The sequence below is a fragment of the Equus przewalskii genome, chromosome 23, assembly GCF_037783145.1.
Source record: "Equus przewalskii isolate Varuska chromosome 23, EquPr2, whole genome shotgun sequence".
NCBI lineage: Eukaryota > Metazoa > Chordata > Mammalia > Perissodactyla > Equidae > Equus > Equus przewalskii.
Genome location: NC_091853.1, coordinates 26,107,809 through 26,126,722, shown reverse-complemented (window position 1 = coordinate 26,126,722; position 18,914 = coordinate 26,107,809). Strand labels below are relative to the sequence as shown.

The following is an 18,914-nucleotide window of genomic DNA, read 5'->3' as shown; positions in this document are numbered from 1 at the left end:
CAGTCAATTCCTCCCTCTGGGCACTGGGGTCTGCCCTGTGTCTGGGCAGGCGAGGGGCTGGGTGACAGCCAAGAGGCAGGTGGGACCCGCCTTCCATCCCCACTGGACCATGCTGTGGGTATTCATTCGCAGACTAGATGCCAGCCCTCCAGGTCAGAAGACAGCCCTGAGGAAGGCAGCAGGAGAGGTCCACCCTGGATGCTGCCGGCATTAAGATGATGAGAGCCCAGGGCCTCTGCTGGCCTCCATGTCTCTCAGGCAAGCTACAAAGAGAAGCCGGAGGCAGAAACCATGCATGTTGGGTAGGATGCTGCAGCATATCCAGAAATAGTTTGAGCTAGAGTCTCTCCTTAGAGATCTCTCCTCTCTCCCTTTGCCCAGAGAAACAGAGCGGAGATTCAGAATCTCAAGGAGAGAAAAGGTCATCTCATAGCACTCTCCTTCCACAATGGACCTCACCACCCACCCAACCCATCTTGCTTATTCTTCAAGATTGCCCAGGAGGAAATATTTCCCTAAACGCTACAGCGTTTCGAGGAGGATCAAAGGGAACAACCACATACCCAAGCCCTCCATCTCTCCCCTCTTGCTGCCTGCCGCCCCGCCCCCACGCTGGGCTTCAAACACCAGAGGAAATTAGCCCAAGGCCCCCTGTCATCGCAAGCACTGACTTGCGAACATGTGCTTAGGTTGTTTCTCCTCCACTCCAAGAGCTTTGGGGCAGCTCACTGGGGGCTTGTATTTTTCTTTTTTTTTAAAGAACTGTGTGTATGTTAAAGTCATTAAGGTTTGAAAAGGGGGTAGTGGGTAGAGGAGTAAAGGCCATTATATGGGAAGAGAAGAAAAATGACCTGTCTTCAGGCTGTCAACAGAGGAAACGCCTCTGCATCAGGGAGTGGGAGGGGGCTTGGTTCGGGGGCCTGAGCAGCTCCTCTGAGCCTGCATGGCCAGGAGCAGGATGAGGGCAGAGAAAAGGGTTTACCACTCTGTCTGTGTCTTGGCCGTGGCAGTGGCTGTGGCTGCCTGGGAGTGGACTATCACCAGGTATGTGTTATAGAGCCACCAACAGAGAAGAGAGCTGAGAAACAAAACAGAACAAAAAAGAGCTAACACTGACAAGCACTTCCTACGTATCACACATTGTGCTATATGCTCTGCATCCACTTTTACAGTGAATCCACACGCATGTGGGGAGATACTATTATTATCCCCATTTTACAGATGAGGAAACTGAGGGTCACAGTGGTTAAGTGCCTTGCCAGAAGTCAGTCACACAGTGAGCAAGTGGCAGACACAGGACACCATGGCCTGAGTCTTTTTGGAGACTTGCTCCAGTTAAGACCAACAGCTCATTGTATGGAGTTCCTGTCCCTCAGGAAAACCCAAAGCAGCCAAGGGGAGCTGGGGCAGAGGGCACTTAAGCTAAGGGTGTGGGAAAGCGAGTTGGGGGGCCTCAGGAGCAAGAATCACAGCTGCTATGTCCCTGGTCAGCTCAAGCTTTTGGTGTCTCCCCTCTGCTGAGGTTTGAGAAGGGATGATGGGGGCTGGCTCTTCTGGAACCCCAAACTCCCGGTCTTCCAAGCACCCCAGGAATCACTCAGCAGCAAAACTAGCCTCCAGGCCCTGAGCCTGCCTCTTCCTTCCTTTCAGGCCTTCATTTGCCTGAACAGGAGACAGATTTGCATGGGTGATTCTCTCTGGAGCAACATGGCGATGCGGAGGGTGAAGAGGAGCATCACAGAAGCTCCATCCTGGCTGGGCCTCTGAGGACCCTCGCATCCAGCCCATCCACTGAGCCTTCCTCATGCTGAGCAGCCCCTTCAAAGAGAGGCTGCTGCCTGCCCAGGCACTTTCGTCACCTCCCCAGGCAGAGAAGAGAGGTGGCAGGGGTGGGGGTGGGGCGCAGGGTAAGACCGTGTGTCTGTTATTTAACTCTCCCCCAGGTAGCTGGACCCTGAGGGTTTGTCCCGGGTCCCCAGAGCACTTGCTCCAAATCACTGCTCAAGTGACAGCTTGTGCTTTCTGTGTTAGAGGAGTTCTGGAAGGATGAAAGTCCCATCCCACTGGCTGCTCCACAGGCCTCCTTTGCCAAAACACACTGTGAAAGAACCCCTGACCTCCACCTCATACTTTCTCTGCTCCACCTCCCACCAACCCTGTTTGCTCCCCTCCTCCCTAGAGAGGGTCAGACAGCTCAGTAATTTAGGGATCACTGGCAAGAAAGGTGCAGAGGTCAGAAGTCAGTGAGGGGCTGGGAGGGGAATTTCACCCCTGCTCTCTGGCAGGACCCCCTCCTCCAGAGCCCACCTCCTCCCACCATCTGTAGACCAGGCCCCTATGGGCCTGGGAAGGTAGAGACAGGGCCTGGGGATGGGAAGTGGTGGCATGCAGATAGACAGGAGGAGAACGTGTATTTTTAAACTGTGCCCTGAAAAGTAACTTTGAAGATGCAAATGTGCCCCTCTCGCTTTCTTATTTGGAAATTTTGCTAGGAGTGGTCCATGCTACATTCCCCTGAGAACTCAGCCGATTCAAGAAGTTCTTTTTATTGTCTCACCTCAACTCCCCACTGCTCTGGCTGCTACACGAACAAAGGCTAACTTACTTAATATCCCTCCTCTCTCTTCACCACGACCTGTTCAGTCTAGCTCAGCTCAGCTCAGCTCCAAAGTGCAGAACATGAGGCAGTGAGCGACTCACACTAGTTCAGGGAGCCGAGGAGCTGGACCACGAGAGGATTTCACTGCAACTCCACGGCTGCGAAAAGCACCTTCCCCAGCCCACACGAGTGGCGTTGTCTGGACATTACATTTATGGAATGTTAGCTCTAGAAGGGCCTTCCACTGCAATCTCCTCATTTTGCAGTTAGGGAAACTGAGGCATATCCGCCATCATTCTGCTGGCTGGTAGCAAAATAAGGGCTCCTGTGCAGTTAGGAGAAAAAGGATAGAGGCCTGACGAGCTGTCTGACAGCTGAGCCAAGCTATGGAAGGGATCTGCACCCAGTTCTCCTGGGTTCTTGCCCACCTTGGGAGGGGCAACTCAGCCTGTCTCTGAGCGGCCTGGTGAATTAACACAACTTCACAGGGTGGTCCCCTCCGTGGCTGGGGGAACCAGCAGAGGCCAAGGGGCCTGGATCAGAAAAGGAACACTTTCCTCCCCACCGAGCTTTCTCCACATATGGAATCCAGCCGGGGCTGCCAACCTCCCAGCCCAGAAAGAGAGCTTTTCCTCTCTTCCTCCTGCGTACCAGGAGGAACTGGGAAAGCTGAAGTCAGGGAGGAAGGTGCAATTTATTCAGTCTGGGATAGGGAATGAAAGCTCTTCTGGGGCTCCCTGCCCCTCCAGGGGTGAGGTCAGAAGAATAAAGGTCACAGATGGACCTGCCGTGGTATGGGAGAGGCACATGTGTTCTTGTGTGCATGGGAGGGAGGTGGGAGTGGGGGCACTGGGGTTTGATGACTCAGACAGGGGAGAAGCCACCGAAGGCTTACAGACCAGACAAGGGTCATCCTGAATCCAGAGGGAGGGCAGTGGGAGCCCTATGAAGTCACTTTCTTGAATGTCACTCACATTTCCTTTCACCCTCACTCTGCCTTCCTGTCTCTTTTTGCCTCTTTCCCCCTTAACCTTCCTCAGCAGCGAAGGGGAACCAGAGGGAGCTGGAAAAGGGGTCTGCAGGGCCTCTCCGACTCTGCTGACCATCAGCCGCCAAGAGCTGCTGCTGACAGAAAAGAAATGAAGGGGCCGAGATGGAGGGAGAGCAGATGTCTGCGGCTGCAGGATCTCTCTGCACTGTGCCCCACCCCCGCTGCCTCCTGGGGTCCCTGCTGCGGATGGGGGGCCGGGGCCAGGTGCCGCGGAGGGCGGTTCTCAGCGGGAGGGCTGGGCCCCACTCCTGCTCACTCCACCTCTCAGCTTCTTTCGCCTGGAGAACAGATCATAGAAAGGGTCTGTCTGGAGTTTAGGCTGTGAATATGGCTCACTCTGGGGCAGATGGAAAATACACTGCACTGTGTCATCTTATAAAACTGTCTCCTTTTCCACCGAGACTGACAGACAGATGATTCTCCTTAAGGCTTTAAAGTCATCCTAGACTTCCAAGTTGTTTCTACTTCCTCTTCCAGAACTGAACCATCAGTACAGTAGCCACCACCCAAGTGTAGCTATTTAAATTTAAATTAATTAAAACTAAGTAAAATCAGAAATTCATTTCCTCAGGGGCAGTAACACATTTCAATCTCTCAATAGCACTTGTGGCTAGTGGCTACCGTACTGGACAACACAGATATAAAAAGTTTCCATCACCATAGAAAGTTATTTTGGACAGTGCTGTTCTAGAAAGGTCTTACTTCAGCCTAATTTTCATTCGCAGTTTCTCCAGATGCTCACATGCTGGCCTGCTCCTTAGGAAGGCGGGAATGACTGGCCCTGAGGATGGGCGTGGGGTGGGGTGAGAGCGGGCGGAGGGCAGGGAGGTGTAGGAAAGTCTATTATGTTTATTTTGCCAACCTGTGTGCTTCTTTAGACCTTGAGTCTCTTCGCTAGGACTAAGCTATTCCATTTGCCCGGGGAGGAGGGGGCAGCTGTCGATAGCAGAGGAGGAATTCAGGTGGCAGCTACAGCCAAATGGGTTTTGCAATAATATCCTGCCTCCCGTCCCCACCCCTGCTTCAGAAACACCAGGGAAGGTACAGCAAGGGCAATCCTAGATAAGGTGGGTGTAGTGTCATTAGCCCGACTTACTCATTGCACCCCGGGGCCTCCACTGGGCAGGCGTAGGCAGGGATGGGGACGGGGGACACAGGCTAGGATGAGGCAAGCGGTTATGCTTCAGTCAATTTTGAAAGTTGTTGACATGATGGAGATGGAATGAGAGATGCAGAGTCAGATACTGGGCACGCCCAGCTGAGCCTGCCACCCAACTCACTCACAGGCCTGGCTGCCCTCCTCAGTCCAGGAGGTCCCTTGATGGAAAGAAGTCGGGAAGAGCACATGCATGCATATGCACACACACACACACACCATGCAGGCATGCACACACAACACACACACAAGCACAGACATACATATACACCACACACACACACACCACATGCATGCCATGCAGGCATGCACACACACACACACACACACACACATACCACACACATACCATATACACTCCCACACACATGCACACAAACACAGCATACATGCATGCATCCACACATACACACACACACCATACACATACCACACATGCATGCATGCACACAGACACAAACACCACACACACACATACCACAATCTTACCCCACATGTACACACACACCACATACATAAACGCATACATACTTATACACCATACATACCACACCCCCCACCACATGCTTGAGTGTGCATGCACACATACCACACATGCACGTATGCACACACACCACACAAAAACATGTACATACACACATATATACCACACATACACCATGTAGTTCCAGGGAGATTTCTGGAAAGAATCTTTAGACCAATTTCCCAGTAAGCCTCAGCTATTCCTCCTGGCTCCAAGGAGGCCAGCAGCTGGTCCCAGCTAAGCAGGCAAGCTACCCAAAGCCTCTAAAATCAGGGTCTGGGCCCCTCCGAGGCCAACAGTCCAATTAAGCTTTGTTCCCACAGGTGGAAAGCAAATGAATTCAGAGCCATTCCTTCCCTTCTTCGGGCATTAAGCCCTCAGACCTCCCACCTCCCCCTCAGCACCCCTGCACTTTCCCACATGGACTCCTCGCCTCTCACACTCTGCTCTGAAGATTAGGTTACTCAGGGATCACAGACCCTTAGAAATATTTCATTCCAAGATGTCCTCTAGACCGTGGGGACCTGCCTGAATAGTTCAAAGGAAAACTCTGGGCTGAGAGGCATGGCCTCCATTAGGGAGCCTCTCAGCCCAGGAGGCAGGGCCCCTGGAGATTAAGGCCAAGGATCCTTGTACCTTCCATGATGCCATTTCCTTCTCCCAAGGGCCCGAAAGAGCTGCGGGGAGATCCTGGTGCTCCACTCTCCTCCCAGAGGCACCTCCTCCTCCCTGCAGAGCTAATTGGGAAGACTGGCATAAATATATCCATATATCTCCCTATAAATACACACATCTTTAGCTATATATATCTTTTCTTCTAAAGACTTGGCAAGAATTCCCTAGAAGCCTTTTCCATGACACAATAGAAAAGCGGCGGAGTCATCAGTTCGATGGTTCCCACAAATACCGCTTTGGATTGACCTTTGCAAAGCTCCCTTGAACTTTGCTTCCAGTAACTCAACCGCTTCTACCCTCACCAGCCCCAACCCCGTGGCAACCACAAAATACAACTCGGTTTCCTGAAGCTGCCGCTTTATTTCTCGTGGGCCTCTGTCTGAAAGCAAAAAATCCATTGCTTTTGACCTATCATCTTAAAAAAATAGTAGGCTTTGTGTCTGAGCTCCAGCTGGCAACAGGAGGAAATTAGCTGGGCAAAGGGATCCCATGGCACTCAAGGACAGTGTGGGTAAGGATGGGTGGTAATGGTTTCCGAGTGGGCTAGGCCTCTGTGGGCAGATGGTGGGGCCCACTGAGGAGCCACCTATGAAGGCTTAGCGACCACTGGGGCGGTGAGCAAGGATGTGGCAGGTCTCCTTGTGATGGCTCCTTGGATAAACAGGAGAAACTGCAGGGTGCAGGCAGAGAGCTGGAAAAGCCAGCCAGGTAATGACTTTCTGAGGGAGTTATCATTAGGCACAGGTTCTAAGAACCGTATCTTCATCACCCTGCATCAGCATTTGTTGGAAGGAGGCCCAGGAAGGGAGGAGGGAAAGGCTGGCTCTTCCATCATTTTTTTCCCTCCACCATTAAAGGCTTGGGTGGGCGGAGACAGGCCCTGTGACTTTTCTTTGTGGTATTAAGATCCTAGCCACATGTTGACATCACATTTAATCCTCAAACAGGTTTTCTATTCTTGATTTTCAAAGTGGGGGTTCGAAGAGGAGATTCATAAGTAGAGAGTGGAAAATGCAAAGGACTATGAGATTCAACAGAGAAAAGCAGAAAATGTAATTTGGCAAAAAAGCAAAAGGCGAAAAACAAAAAGTCCCAAGCCCACAAGTCTACCTCCTATAGCCTTTCTTCTTCAGTCTTCTTTCTTTAAAAGTTGGGTTGTTATCTTTGCAACAGAGAATGCCAGCAGGTGTTGCTGGCAGCTGTTTAATGACAGTGTCAAGAACGTCTTTCAGGAAGGTAGGCTCGGAGGCAGGGGGCGGTGATGGAGAAAATGGGGTGAGGGAGGAGTGGGTGGCCCCACCTCTGCAGAGATGTAGCTAAGGACTGGAGTGCTGCCCTGGGAATTGCAATGTTATTTTGTACAAAATTCTTCCTGTAGGAAGTAAGGGGGAGGGGCAAGAGACATATTTCAGTGTTTTGTAGACCTAAGAATTTTGAGCTGGAATTATGAGCAGCTCACTGTGTCTTTGGGCAAATATCTTAGCTCCTCTATTCTGCATCTCCCCTTTCTTCTTATTGTTAGTCACTGTCAAGAGGATTAAATAAAAGGACCTGAAGTCTCTTGGAGAGGGATCCCAGCAGACCCCAGGGGTGATGAGCTCTGCAATTATTCCACATCTGGAAAAGGTAATGGCTTCCAGACTGGCAGGGGCATGTCACAGACCAGCAAGAGGAAGATGCTTTTGTTACCTAGCTGATCTCAGTTCCACGGTGTGTGAGAGACACTGTGGGAGGCTGGATTTGGAAGGGAGTGGAGCAGTAGTGATAGAGCCTTCACAGCAAATGCATGCCTCAGGAACGTCCGGAATCTGAAATTCTTCTCTGCTCTGTGCTCACAGCTTAGTCCCCTACCACTGACCTCGTGAAGCAAACCTGAAGACCTCTCATGTCAAAAATCTTCCTTAGAGAGACCAGGACAGCCAGAGCTGTGGGAAGTTGTCCTCAGGGTACTCTGCCACCCGCCCCCCCCTCCCCGAACTGTTACTCCCCTTCCTGTTGGGACAATGACCAAGATCTCGTGAAAGTTCCTGGCATTTTTTTCCTCCACCTGCAGGGCATTACCAGGCCATGTACTCCTGGAATATAGCCTGCAGATGTCAGGTCTCTCTCTAGGCACTTGATCATTCTATGTTTTCTTTTTTTTAATTGGAGGAGTGGTGGTATTTTCGCCTCCCATCACATATGTAACATATGTAATTCATGGGGAGGAGGGCATAGGCTTTGGGGCAGCAGTTAAAGCACCTCCCCATTTGTTTGAGCCCCTGGAAAAAACCCACCTGGAAGGATGCGCATACCCGCTAGCATTTTTCAAGCACCCACTCTCTGCCACGCACCAGCACCATGCTAAAAGATGCACGTATCTGACCTCATTTAATTTCCAAAGCACCCTTCAAGGTAGGTATCATCATTCTCATCTCACAGACAAAGAAACCAGATCTCCATAAGGTTAACTAATTTTCCCAATTTTGTCTACCTCATAGATGGCAAAGATAGGACTTGAACCCAGATGGTCTGATTCCACAGTCCATATTCTTCCCATTACACATGCTGCCCCTGTCCAAACAGCCCACCAGGCAGGAGCCACAAATAAAATACCACACCTCCTACAGTCCGCACTAAATCAGCACTGGGAAAAGCTGGAGGCAGGCAGAGAGCAGATCTTTATCAAGACACTTCAGGAGCAGGAGAAATAGTTCAGCCCTTCTCCCAGCCAAAGGTTGGCTGTGTTTGCAAGATGAGAAACATTTTGCGGGGAGAGGAAAAAGGATGCAATCTCAAGCTAAAATCACCACCCACACCAAAATAAACCTGAAGGCAAACTGGGGCCTCAAGGATTTTGTTCAATTGCTCATGTGTGTGTATGTGACTGTGTGAGTATGTGTGGGGGAGAGGGAAAGAAGTCGGCAGGAAAGGAAAAGGAATATCTTTTTTCATACCCAGTGACATTTATCAACTACACTCTCCTCCCGAAACTTATGCTTCTCCTTCACTTACTTATTTCAACACTCTTTCCTGATCTTCTGTAGAGAGCTAGCACGGTCTAATGGATGAGCACAGACTTGAAGGCCAGCAGACCTGGGTTTGCTCTCCAAACTCACCACCTCCTGAGTTGTCCAATAAATCCATATTACATGAGCGAATGGGAAATAATTTAACCTCCCTGAGCCTTAGTTTTCTCATCCGGAAAGATAAATAGTCATAGTACCTGCGTTGCAGGAGGATTAAATGAAGTAAAGTGCTTAGCACCTCGGTTGGCACATAGTTGATGTTCAGTAAATGTTTGTTGCTCTGATCAGTTTCTCACCCTCAGTACTGTGACATTTGGGCAGGATAATTCTTTGCTGTTGGGGCTGTTCTGTACATTGTAGGATGTTTAGTACCATCCCTGGCCTCTATCCACTAGATGCCAGTAGCACCTCCTGCCCCAGACGTAACAATCAAAGATGTCTCGAGACATTGCCAGATGTCCAGAGAATTGCCCCAGTTGAAAATACTGGCTTAATGGAATTAATAGTGATATTTGCAACCAGTAATATATTTGCAAGCACACAGTAGGCAGTGATAGTAACATTCATTTTTTTTAATGAGTGAGTGAATGTATGAATGAACACAGTAATAATGGGTGTAGTTCTGCATCTTCAAACCTTTGGTGGCAGGAGGAGTACAGTCTACTAAATTTTGGACTCCAGATGGTTGATGGAATCACAGAGGGGTCTAGGAAGGGCACCACCCGGCCTGCCTTGGTGTCTGCTGCCAGATACGTTTGGGACAGACCTGGCAGCTGTGGGGATTTGTAGATGGAGCATTGACAGGTGAGTGAGGCTGTGAGCTAAATGAGGCTGAAGGAATTTTCCCCTCGGGGAGAGGGCACTCCCAAAGGGATTTGCCGGCAGCAATGATGGCTTGAATTTCTGTGTATGAAATGTGATGGCTGGAATCATGGGCTCCCCTGAAAGAATCTCATCCTTTGCCCATGGCCAGCCACAGACATTGATGGGAACCCATGAAGTCCTACCTTACTTGAAGCATAGCACACATCTGCAAGCCCCTTTTGACTCACATCAAGAAGATGCCTTACAACAGGGGCAGCGAGATGGCTCCTGCCCGAGGATTTCTTCCTTCCTTCCCCCTCCCCACATACCCCTCTCCTTCCTTCCTTTTTAAATAGTGGTTGGTACTCTAGGCACAGAGACGACAAATGCACCTCCTATCCTAAAGTTGCTGTGTGTATGGAGGGGCAGAGAAAAGGAGAAAGGGCAATTACAATATCTATAATAATAATAGGTAACATTTACTGAGCACTTACTCTATTTTGGACACTGACCCATGCGCTTTACACTTACGAGCTCATTTACATGTCCCTCATGACAAGCCTATGAGGCAGAAACCATTATCATTTCCAGTTTGCAGATGAGAAAACAGGCACAGCGAGGTGAAGTGACTCTTACTGTCACCCGGATATTAAGGGGCAGAATCAGGAGTGGAAGCCAGGACACCTTGGCTCTTGGGCCTGGACTCTTCTTACCCACCGTGCTCTTCTGCTCTGACAGCCATGTGATGCACTGCTAGGAAGAACACAAAGCGGGGCTTCCTGGAGGAGGTGATGCCACAGCATCTTGAAGATGAGAAGGTGTTAGCTGGGTGAGCGGAAGGGGGAAGTGTTCCTAGTCTGAGAGAACAACATACCCAAAGTCCTACTGGAGGTGAGAAGAAGTGTGGAGACATATCAAGGTTCCACGGGGCAATTCTTACCCTTCCCGTGTGGACTCCTCTCCCCTGGCCCCATGGCTGGGTTAGGGTCCACCCAGCTGACAGGACTTATACCCTCTGGCCTGGTCTGGCTCTCTAGCTACACTCACTCGGAGCTACCTATTTGGCCTCCTCTCCCAGTCTGTGCTGTCTGATTTGACTTTACGACCAAGACTGGGACCTAGGTTCTGTCTCCCGCAAGCATAGCCCTCAATGTTCCGCTCCCTCCAAGTGTCTGATCTATTCTCCCTGTCTCACCCTCTGGCTCACCTCTTGGCCCTAATCTGGGTTCTTTCAGCCTTGCCTTGTTCTGCTGCCACAGACCCCAGGTTCGACGGTGGGAGTTTGTGTGTGTGTATGTGTGTTACATATGTATGTGTGTGTGTTGAGTGTGTGAGTGTATGGCAGGTGGTGAGTGTGGTGTATGTGAGCTTGCTACAAGGGGTACCCACCATGTGATGGTCAGGCAGGCCCAACATTTCATCATCTGTCATATGAACCTATTACTTTTTAAACAACAAAAAAATCATATTCGTAACCCTGATACATATAAAATAGATGAGAGCAAGATGCTTGGATTGAAGGAGGATGTAAGTGGGAGACTGGAGTGGTCACCCTAGAGTCTGGAGGCACACTGTCTAAAAACCATTAGACAAACAGTCAAAATTTTAGGGTCAGAGAAGCTTTGAGAATTTGATGAAAGCAATGGGCTCTCTACACAAAAATTATAGATCTACAAATGTTTACATAACATTTTTTTCATAGAACATAGACATCCTGAATCCTAGAAGAGATGTTAAAAATCCTGTGCATTCAGCTTCTGCCATATCCTCCTATTGGGTCTCCCTGCCGCTCTGACTTTGCAAGGGAAAGTTATAAGACATTGGTGGCCACAGCACAGTGAATGATGAAACCCAGAGAGTCCTGATCTTGCTTCGTTTGCTCAAAGAGAGCAGACGCCTGGAGTTTGGAAAGCACAACCATCTTGTGCTCAGATTTCTATGACAGGGGCACTGGTGTTAATGTTGCTCCCACACAGCCAGCTCTAAGGGGTGTGGGTATCAGAGATGATTTATGCTTCAGTTTCCCCACTAGCTTAATGCTCACATATCTAGGCTACGATTAGAATGAGACAAAGGATGGGCATCCAGGTTCTTATCTGTGTCATTGCTGGGTGATGCTGGGCAAATGAGTTGACCCCTCTGGGCAAGTTTCCTCATCCATAAGATCACAGCCCATGAGGTGATCAGGATTACTAAGATGAGCTCGAAATAGGCGATATATACATGAAACCTCTTCATACACCTCAAACCACTAAACAAGTTTAAGGGTGTTGTATTCTTGGCATTCAGAGACACTGACTGGGAGATTTATACCAGGAGAGTTGCCTTCTGGACTGGAAACCAGAGAGGATAATGGAGATCACTTTTACTTAAAAGGGGCACATTGAGGCTCAAGATATCAAATGAGTTGTCCAGGGTCATCCACTGATGAGTCCTGGGAGTGGCGGAGGGAGCTCACAGCTGAGGGCACTTAGCTCTGGACAATCCCAGCAACATCCAGTGGCCCTGGAGTCATCTGCTCCCTTGTCTGAGGCTCCCGTCCCTCGGCCAAGGAAAGTGACCCTGGGAATAGCTTGTTGCCACAGCCCCTGCTCCTGCGTACTCAGGTTGGGGCTCATGTCTGCTATGAGATGCAAATTAACTTCTAAGTTGGCAGTGATGGGAAAACGAGGAGGTTCTTCATTGGGTCCGCCTGCTGTTAATGAGCTGATCTGGGGGAAGAGACTGAGTGCAAATGAACAATCACCACCCGGAGTCGCCGGAGTGCTGGTACAGCCTGCCCCATGCATGTGTTTTATGCAGCGCGCAGGCTGCCGGTGCCTGGGGCCCGCAGGCAGGTTTATGAGATTAAAGCCCAGTGCCCAATAAATAATTTAGCAGCTTACTGCAAAAAAACATACATGCAGTATAATAGCTACTATCTCCAGCAGTCTGATGTGTACATACATTTTAAATGCACATCACTTTCATCTACACGTTTCCATTTGATGCAGAATCCAAAAGCAAATAAGGAGGAAAAAACCATCACCTCCACCCTCTGTGTATGTCCTGCCACTAAGATGGGCTTGATGAGAAACAAAACTCCTCAATGCACTAATTACTCAGGGCTTTGCTGGCTGTCCTTCTCCACTTCCCACCCCCCTCTATCTTTGCTCTATTCCTTGTTTTTGGTTGCTGTTTGTGTGTGTAGGAAGAATCTGAAATCTCCACTAGACGAATTATTCATTCAGAATTTGGTTTTCTTCTCCCAGGGGTGCCTTTTATGGAGCAAAGCTGGCCCCAGGTGCTGTCTCGTGCAGCGCACAAGTGACTTGCTTGTGGGTGCAGCTCAAAAGCTGAAATAAATAAATATCACCACTGCGGCCACCAGAATCTTGACTGAAGTTTTAATGAGCCAGAAGAAGTAGTGATTGATTGGTAAGCCTTGGTCTTGGGCATGAGGGAGGGGAAGAGTATTGGAGAAAAAAGGAGGAAGCGGTGGTTGGGGTAGGTGTCACAGGGACTGAGGGTGGGAGAAGGCAGAGAAACTTGCAGGAAGCTGCTCCAGGATCCAGAAGCATCAATGGGAGATGAGTGGCACAGTAATCTATGTAGCAACATGAACTGGCAGGAGAAAATGAGGCCAAAGGGAACTATCCTCTCCTTATTGGAAAGTTTACTGGTTCTGAACACAGTTAAGGGACAAGTGGCTACAATGGGGGAGACAGGCATGTGGGAGAGCGGTAGGGTTTCCCTCTAGCTTTTGTGGAAATCTGGGAGGGTGGCATCCACTTCTGCACCAGCCCCTTGACTCTTCTGCTGTGGGCAGCATCTACCCCAGACCCACCAGCCACTGGGCTTGCACAGACCGCACCAAGCTTACCCCAGCCCCCTACATTTTGCACCTCCTTGGCCTTGGATGCATTTACTGCCAGTGGCTATGGTTTATCTCCCGTTGTTTATGGCCTGAGACAGGCTGCCTACAAATAGCTCCCCAAAGAGTGGGGAAATGCAGGCATCTGCCATTCTGTGAAGCTCTTTCCAGAAATGAAAAGGACAGTCATAAAATGTTGCATGGGGAGGGGAGTGGAGGGTGGGTAACATGCATCATAAAAAGAGTAATGGACTAATGCTAATACACAGACTGGCTGCAGCCCAGGGGTGTCTGCTGAGCTCAGACATAAATATTAGGGAGGCACCAAGGAGACAGAATTTTTATTTCCTTGATTTGATGGTGGGGAGAGGTTGGGCATAATTTTTTCTCTATTTCTCTGACTGTGGCCATTCTTCTGGGGATACCACCAATCTGTCTGTGACTGAAGCTACTCAATGTTTTATGGCTTCCAGAGTAGTCAAACTCTTGGAAAGACTGGAGGTGCAGGAGGATTTGTGGGTGCATCCTATTGCCTCATAGGCTCAGTCAGTTTTGGGGTTTTGTTTGTATCATCCAAGATCTTGCAAGTGATAAGAGAACAGAATGGTGTGAGGATAATTACGTTGAATGTGTGCTCGAATGCATATATGAGTAACTACGTTCTTGCCCAACATCAGGCTAATTTTCAATATTAAAGGGACTGATTTAATGTTCTCCACTTAGTGGGAACCAAGCCAAAAGCAACCCCAACAATAACTCAACAAGGATCTCCATCCCCTCTCAACTTCAGGTAGAAAGAGCAAAATACGTGTTTGTTAATTAATGAATAATTCAGGTACTTGAGGACTCAACCACACATGTTTTCTAGGGTTTTATAAGGAAAAGTACTTACAGTCTCTGGCTAATGTTGGCCATGGCCAACTGCTATCTATCCACACATTTGCCTTTAAGTGTGCACTTAGATGAAATGGGTCAATGTACAGTGCATGTGTGGGGCAGGAGGCAGAAGTGAATAAAAAGCCTGTATAAAAAGAGCCTGCAATTTGGGTTATGCTAAGAAGCTTTTGCCCATTCTCGATACTCTTGAAGCACTCAGTGCCTATGGGTTGTAGTGGAGCTCTAGGCCCTGAACTCAAGGATGGATTCAATTCACCCAAGACTCTGGATTACTTGAGAATAAAGAGAAGCAGAAGAAATTCCAGTGCCTATAGGGGGATGAGAAGGCCCATTCAGCCTTTTAGTGTGCGGTGAGGAAAAGACTGAAGGTAATTGGTTCATGCTCCCGTTCACCACTTGTTTGAGTGGAGTTAATTTTCTGTGTGCTGACCCTAAGAATGGGTGGAAAATAAAGTGGCATTCTTCTGAATGCCATAAGTACCAAAAGCTATGGCTTTCGTCCTCCGTATCTGGGTATATGTGAGTGGAGAAAGAGAAGGGGGGGTAGGGAATCTTACCAGGTGTAGAAGACCTGTGATAAGCAATTTAGATACTTCTTCAACCTTATTATGATCCTTATTAAGTAGATATTATTATCCTTTTTTTAAAGACGAGAACTCTCAATTCCAAATTTCCAAGAGGTTAAGTAACTTAGCCAGGGCTGCATACTTAATAAACAGCAGAGTTACGACTTGAACTCAAACCATTGTCTTTTCACAATGACTTAAAAATATGAAGGGAAAAAGTCAGTAAGTGATGGTTTGGAGGAAAAATTATTTTCAGTCTAAAGGTCAAAAGAGCAGGCACTAATGCATCCCTTATTCCAACTGGTGCATATTATGATTCCAAGTGACAAGGGAGGGGCTCACCACATGTGCTGTTGTTGGAAAAGGGTTGGTGAGCCCTTGTGTGAATGGTGACACGTGACTACTCAGACTGAGAGTGAAGGAGGCATCTCGAGTCTCCAGTGTTGAACTGGGGGACTGATCCTAATAAAGGGCTGGGCTCCCAATGACTAAATATGCTACAAATTTACCTGGAAATGCATCTCAACATAAAAGAGAGCTCATCCTTTCCCACCATGTTCCATAGAGGGTTCTTTTATATGTGAGGTTAACCAGTGCTCTGTGACTCAGGGAGCTCTCTGGCGGTGGAGGGGAGGGAGCCTTGGGATCAGCTGCGAGTGGTGGTTTTGCCTAATCATCCACCTGGAAATGAGGCCCAACTGGGCCTATCAAGAGATAGGCTCAGCCCCTTTCCACCAAGCATGGGAAATAAAGAAATGTTCCTCTTCCCTCGGTTGGTTCATAGCCACCTTAAAGTCTGAGAAAGAAATCACCGTTTCTAGCCTCTTAGCCTAAGCTGACTAGTATGACGTTAGTCTAAGGAAGACCTTCCTGACGGTGAGCTATTTGAGGTTTGATCATGAGCAACCAACGTTGGCTCTGGAATATCCTTTCCTGAAGACTTACTTCAGAGAATAGGAGAGATACCTAATTGCTGCCCACAGCATTGGACAGATAGAGTCTTCCCTCCAGCCTCACCTTTACTTGCAGGTATTTCAGTAAAGGCCCAATACAAATATAGAATGTATAATTTTCACATCATTCTCGGCAAATCCCAGGTGCGCCCCATTAGCAGAGTTCCAAAGATGCCATTTTCTATCAAGAAAAAGACATGCTGCATGGTAGTGCTTAGCTCAGGGCCCTATTAATAGCAATCCTAATTATATGGCTGCAAATTTAATTCATAGCAATGATTAGTGTCAGAATCAAAGGCATCAGGCATCAATATTGATGGAATTGCATAAGCCCCATAAACAGAGAACAAGCATTTGGGCCCATCCCCCCAGCAGTGGTTTGCTGTTAACTATTTCATTAATGTCTCTTCCAATTTTGCCAGATCAAAATGACTCCATTTCTCAGTGTCCTCCTCTCCCCAAAACCTTTGCCCGGCCAGCTCTGAATGGGTATGACTGGCAGACAAAGATCGCAGACAGCATCTTTGAAGAAGAGCCTGGGGCTCAGAGGGATGCACGGGTGATGGGCCCAGGCCCCACGCTTTACACAGCAGCTCTTGGCCCTGTCAGCAACACTCCTTTGTCTCCCCTTCAGAAAGCTCACAGCAAACAATGACGCCTGGAGAAAGGGGAGTCAGCTGGGGACTGTGTGTGGCACAAAAGGCTGCCACCCCATCCATTGTGGCCTGGACTGAGATGGGTAAGGAGGGGGAGGAGGAGGCCAGGGAGAGTGACACGGGCAGCGTGTGCCGAGGTGACAGCTGCCGCGTCCCGGGTTTCCAGGGCATCTTCGCTCCAAAGAGTGCAAAGTGTTAGTCCTGCCACTCTTCTCTCGCGCATTTTTTTTTTTTTATTATTGAGGTCACATTGGTTTAAAACATTATATAAATTTCGTGTGTACATCATTATATTTTGACTTCTGTATAGATTGCATCACCTCATGCCTATAAGAATGGCTACAATTAAAAAGATAAGAAATAACAAGTGTTGGAGAGGATGTGGAGAAAAGGGAACCCTCATACACCGCTGGTGGGAATGTAAATTGGTGCAGCCACTATGGAAAACAGCATGGAGATTTCTCAAAAAAATTAAAAGTAGAAATACCATATGATCCAGCTATGCCACTTCTGGGTATTCATCCAAAGAACATGAAAGCACTAATTCATGCATCTTCTTGCAGCTCTCTGTGGGGTAGGTATTGGGTGACAGAACAACCAGAATCTTAGAAAAGTCCAATAGAGTGCAAAAAGCCAGTGGTTAAAAGTACAAGTCTGGAGTCAGAGATCTGGATTCAACTTCCAGCTCTTCACTTAGTAGCAATGTGACCCTGGCAAGTTACTTAACTTTGTTGAATCTCAGTTTGCTCACATGGAAAATGGACATAACATTAATCCTTATCTGACTAGGGTATTATGAGACTTAACTGAAAAAAACCCACTTAGCTCAGGGCTTAGAATATAGTAAGTACTTAATTTATAACAATTCTCCCCCACACCCAAAAAAAGCAGCATTCCTCAAGAGAGGACTAACATTTAAGACTTGAGATTCCCAAATCAATGTTCTGATTTCAGAACTTCTTAGCCCTAAGGCAAGCATTTTTTTAATTAAGTAAGCTCCTTGGTGGCCAGGCTCTAGTAAGATCCCCAAGACACGTGGAGGGAGGGCTTAGGGATACTGGTCACCCCAGAGCAAGGCTGTATGGTCAGGCCTTGGATAGGAAGCTCAGCTGGACTCTTGCCTTGCGGAGAAGGATCCCCAGACCACTTTTAAGGTTCTGATTAGGGAATGTTCGCATGAGAGGTGGAGTTAGTCTGACGTTTTGTGCAGCAGGAATGTTCTTCCATATGATACAGAGAGAAGGGCTCAAAAATTGGAATCTAAAACCTGGATTTTAGTCTTGCCCCTGAGGCTAAGACCCTGGGTGATTCTGAGCAGGGCACTTAACCTTTCCAGGCCTCAGCTATCTTATCCATAAAATAGAACAATAAACATCTCACCTGCCCCAAGTCTGTAGGCTGGACCAGTTTTCTGAGGTCCTTTCTAGCTATAAAGTCAGGGGAAGATTCCTGACCTTGCATCATGGAGTCCGTCTTCTCCTCAAGGGTCTGACCCTTCTGTAGAGTCTCAACTCTACGGCCTCTCCCCCTTCTTCGGTTGCGCTCTCACCAGCCCCCAAACGTGAAAACATGAGAATTCCTGATTTGTCACTAAAGCCTATGGAGGCCATTGCCCTTTTCAGGTTAGGTGGGGACACCCAGCTAGTGGAGTCGCCTTAAAGTAGAAAATCAGCATGCAGTTTAGGAAAGTGATGGCTGACTGGGACAACCCCAGTGGCACCAGGTAAACTTCTGCCTCCCTTGGAGCCTAGAAACCTTCCTGAAGGCTGACGCCAGGAGAGGGATAGAATCCCAGAGAGAGACTTAGAAGGACAGAATCTCAGGTTGACCTTCACCACCTTGCATCTCCATATGTTTCCTGCTTCCCTGGACAGAAGAACATTTGATAACAAGAAGGAAAGAGAAGTTCAGCTAGCTGCAACCTTTAGCTCCATCATCCTCGACTATACAAGTGACCTAGATGTGTGCTGGGCCCATCTGCACCTGAAATATTTGTAGCACTGGTTCCAATTCCCACACTTCCCTTGATTGACCTCGTAACCCCGAGCAAGTCCATAATCTCTCTGAATTTCAGTATCACCATCTGCAACAGAGCAGAGAAATATCCCAACCCTTCCTGTTCGTCAGAAAATGTTATGGGATTAAAGAGGTAAGATATCAAGGGAATCTGGGC

At 48.4% G+C, this 18,914-nt stretch overlaps 1 protein-coding gene and 1 long non-coding RNA gene across 3 annotated transcripts in view; one reads left to right on the top strand and one right to left on the bottom strand.

Annotated features, from left to right (window-relative positions):
- The window catches only part of LOC139078911 (uncharacterized), a 30,557-nt gene extending 17,365 nt beyond the window's left edge, over positions 1 to 13,192 (top strand). Inside the window, exons 2-3 of the long non-coding RNA XR_011532099.1 lie at positions 7,527 to 7,630; positions 13,068 to 13,192. This is a non-coding gene — a long non-coding RNA (uncharacterized lncRNA). The remainder of the gene's footprint in view (positions 1 to 7,526; positions 7,631 to 13,067) is intronic.
- Positions 1 to 18,914, bottom strand: part of PLXNA2 (plexin A2) — a 213,034-nt gene that overhangs the window by 153,368 nt on the left and 40,752 nt on the right. The window lies entirely within an intron of this gene.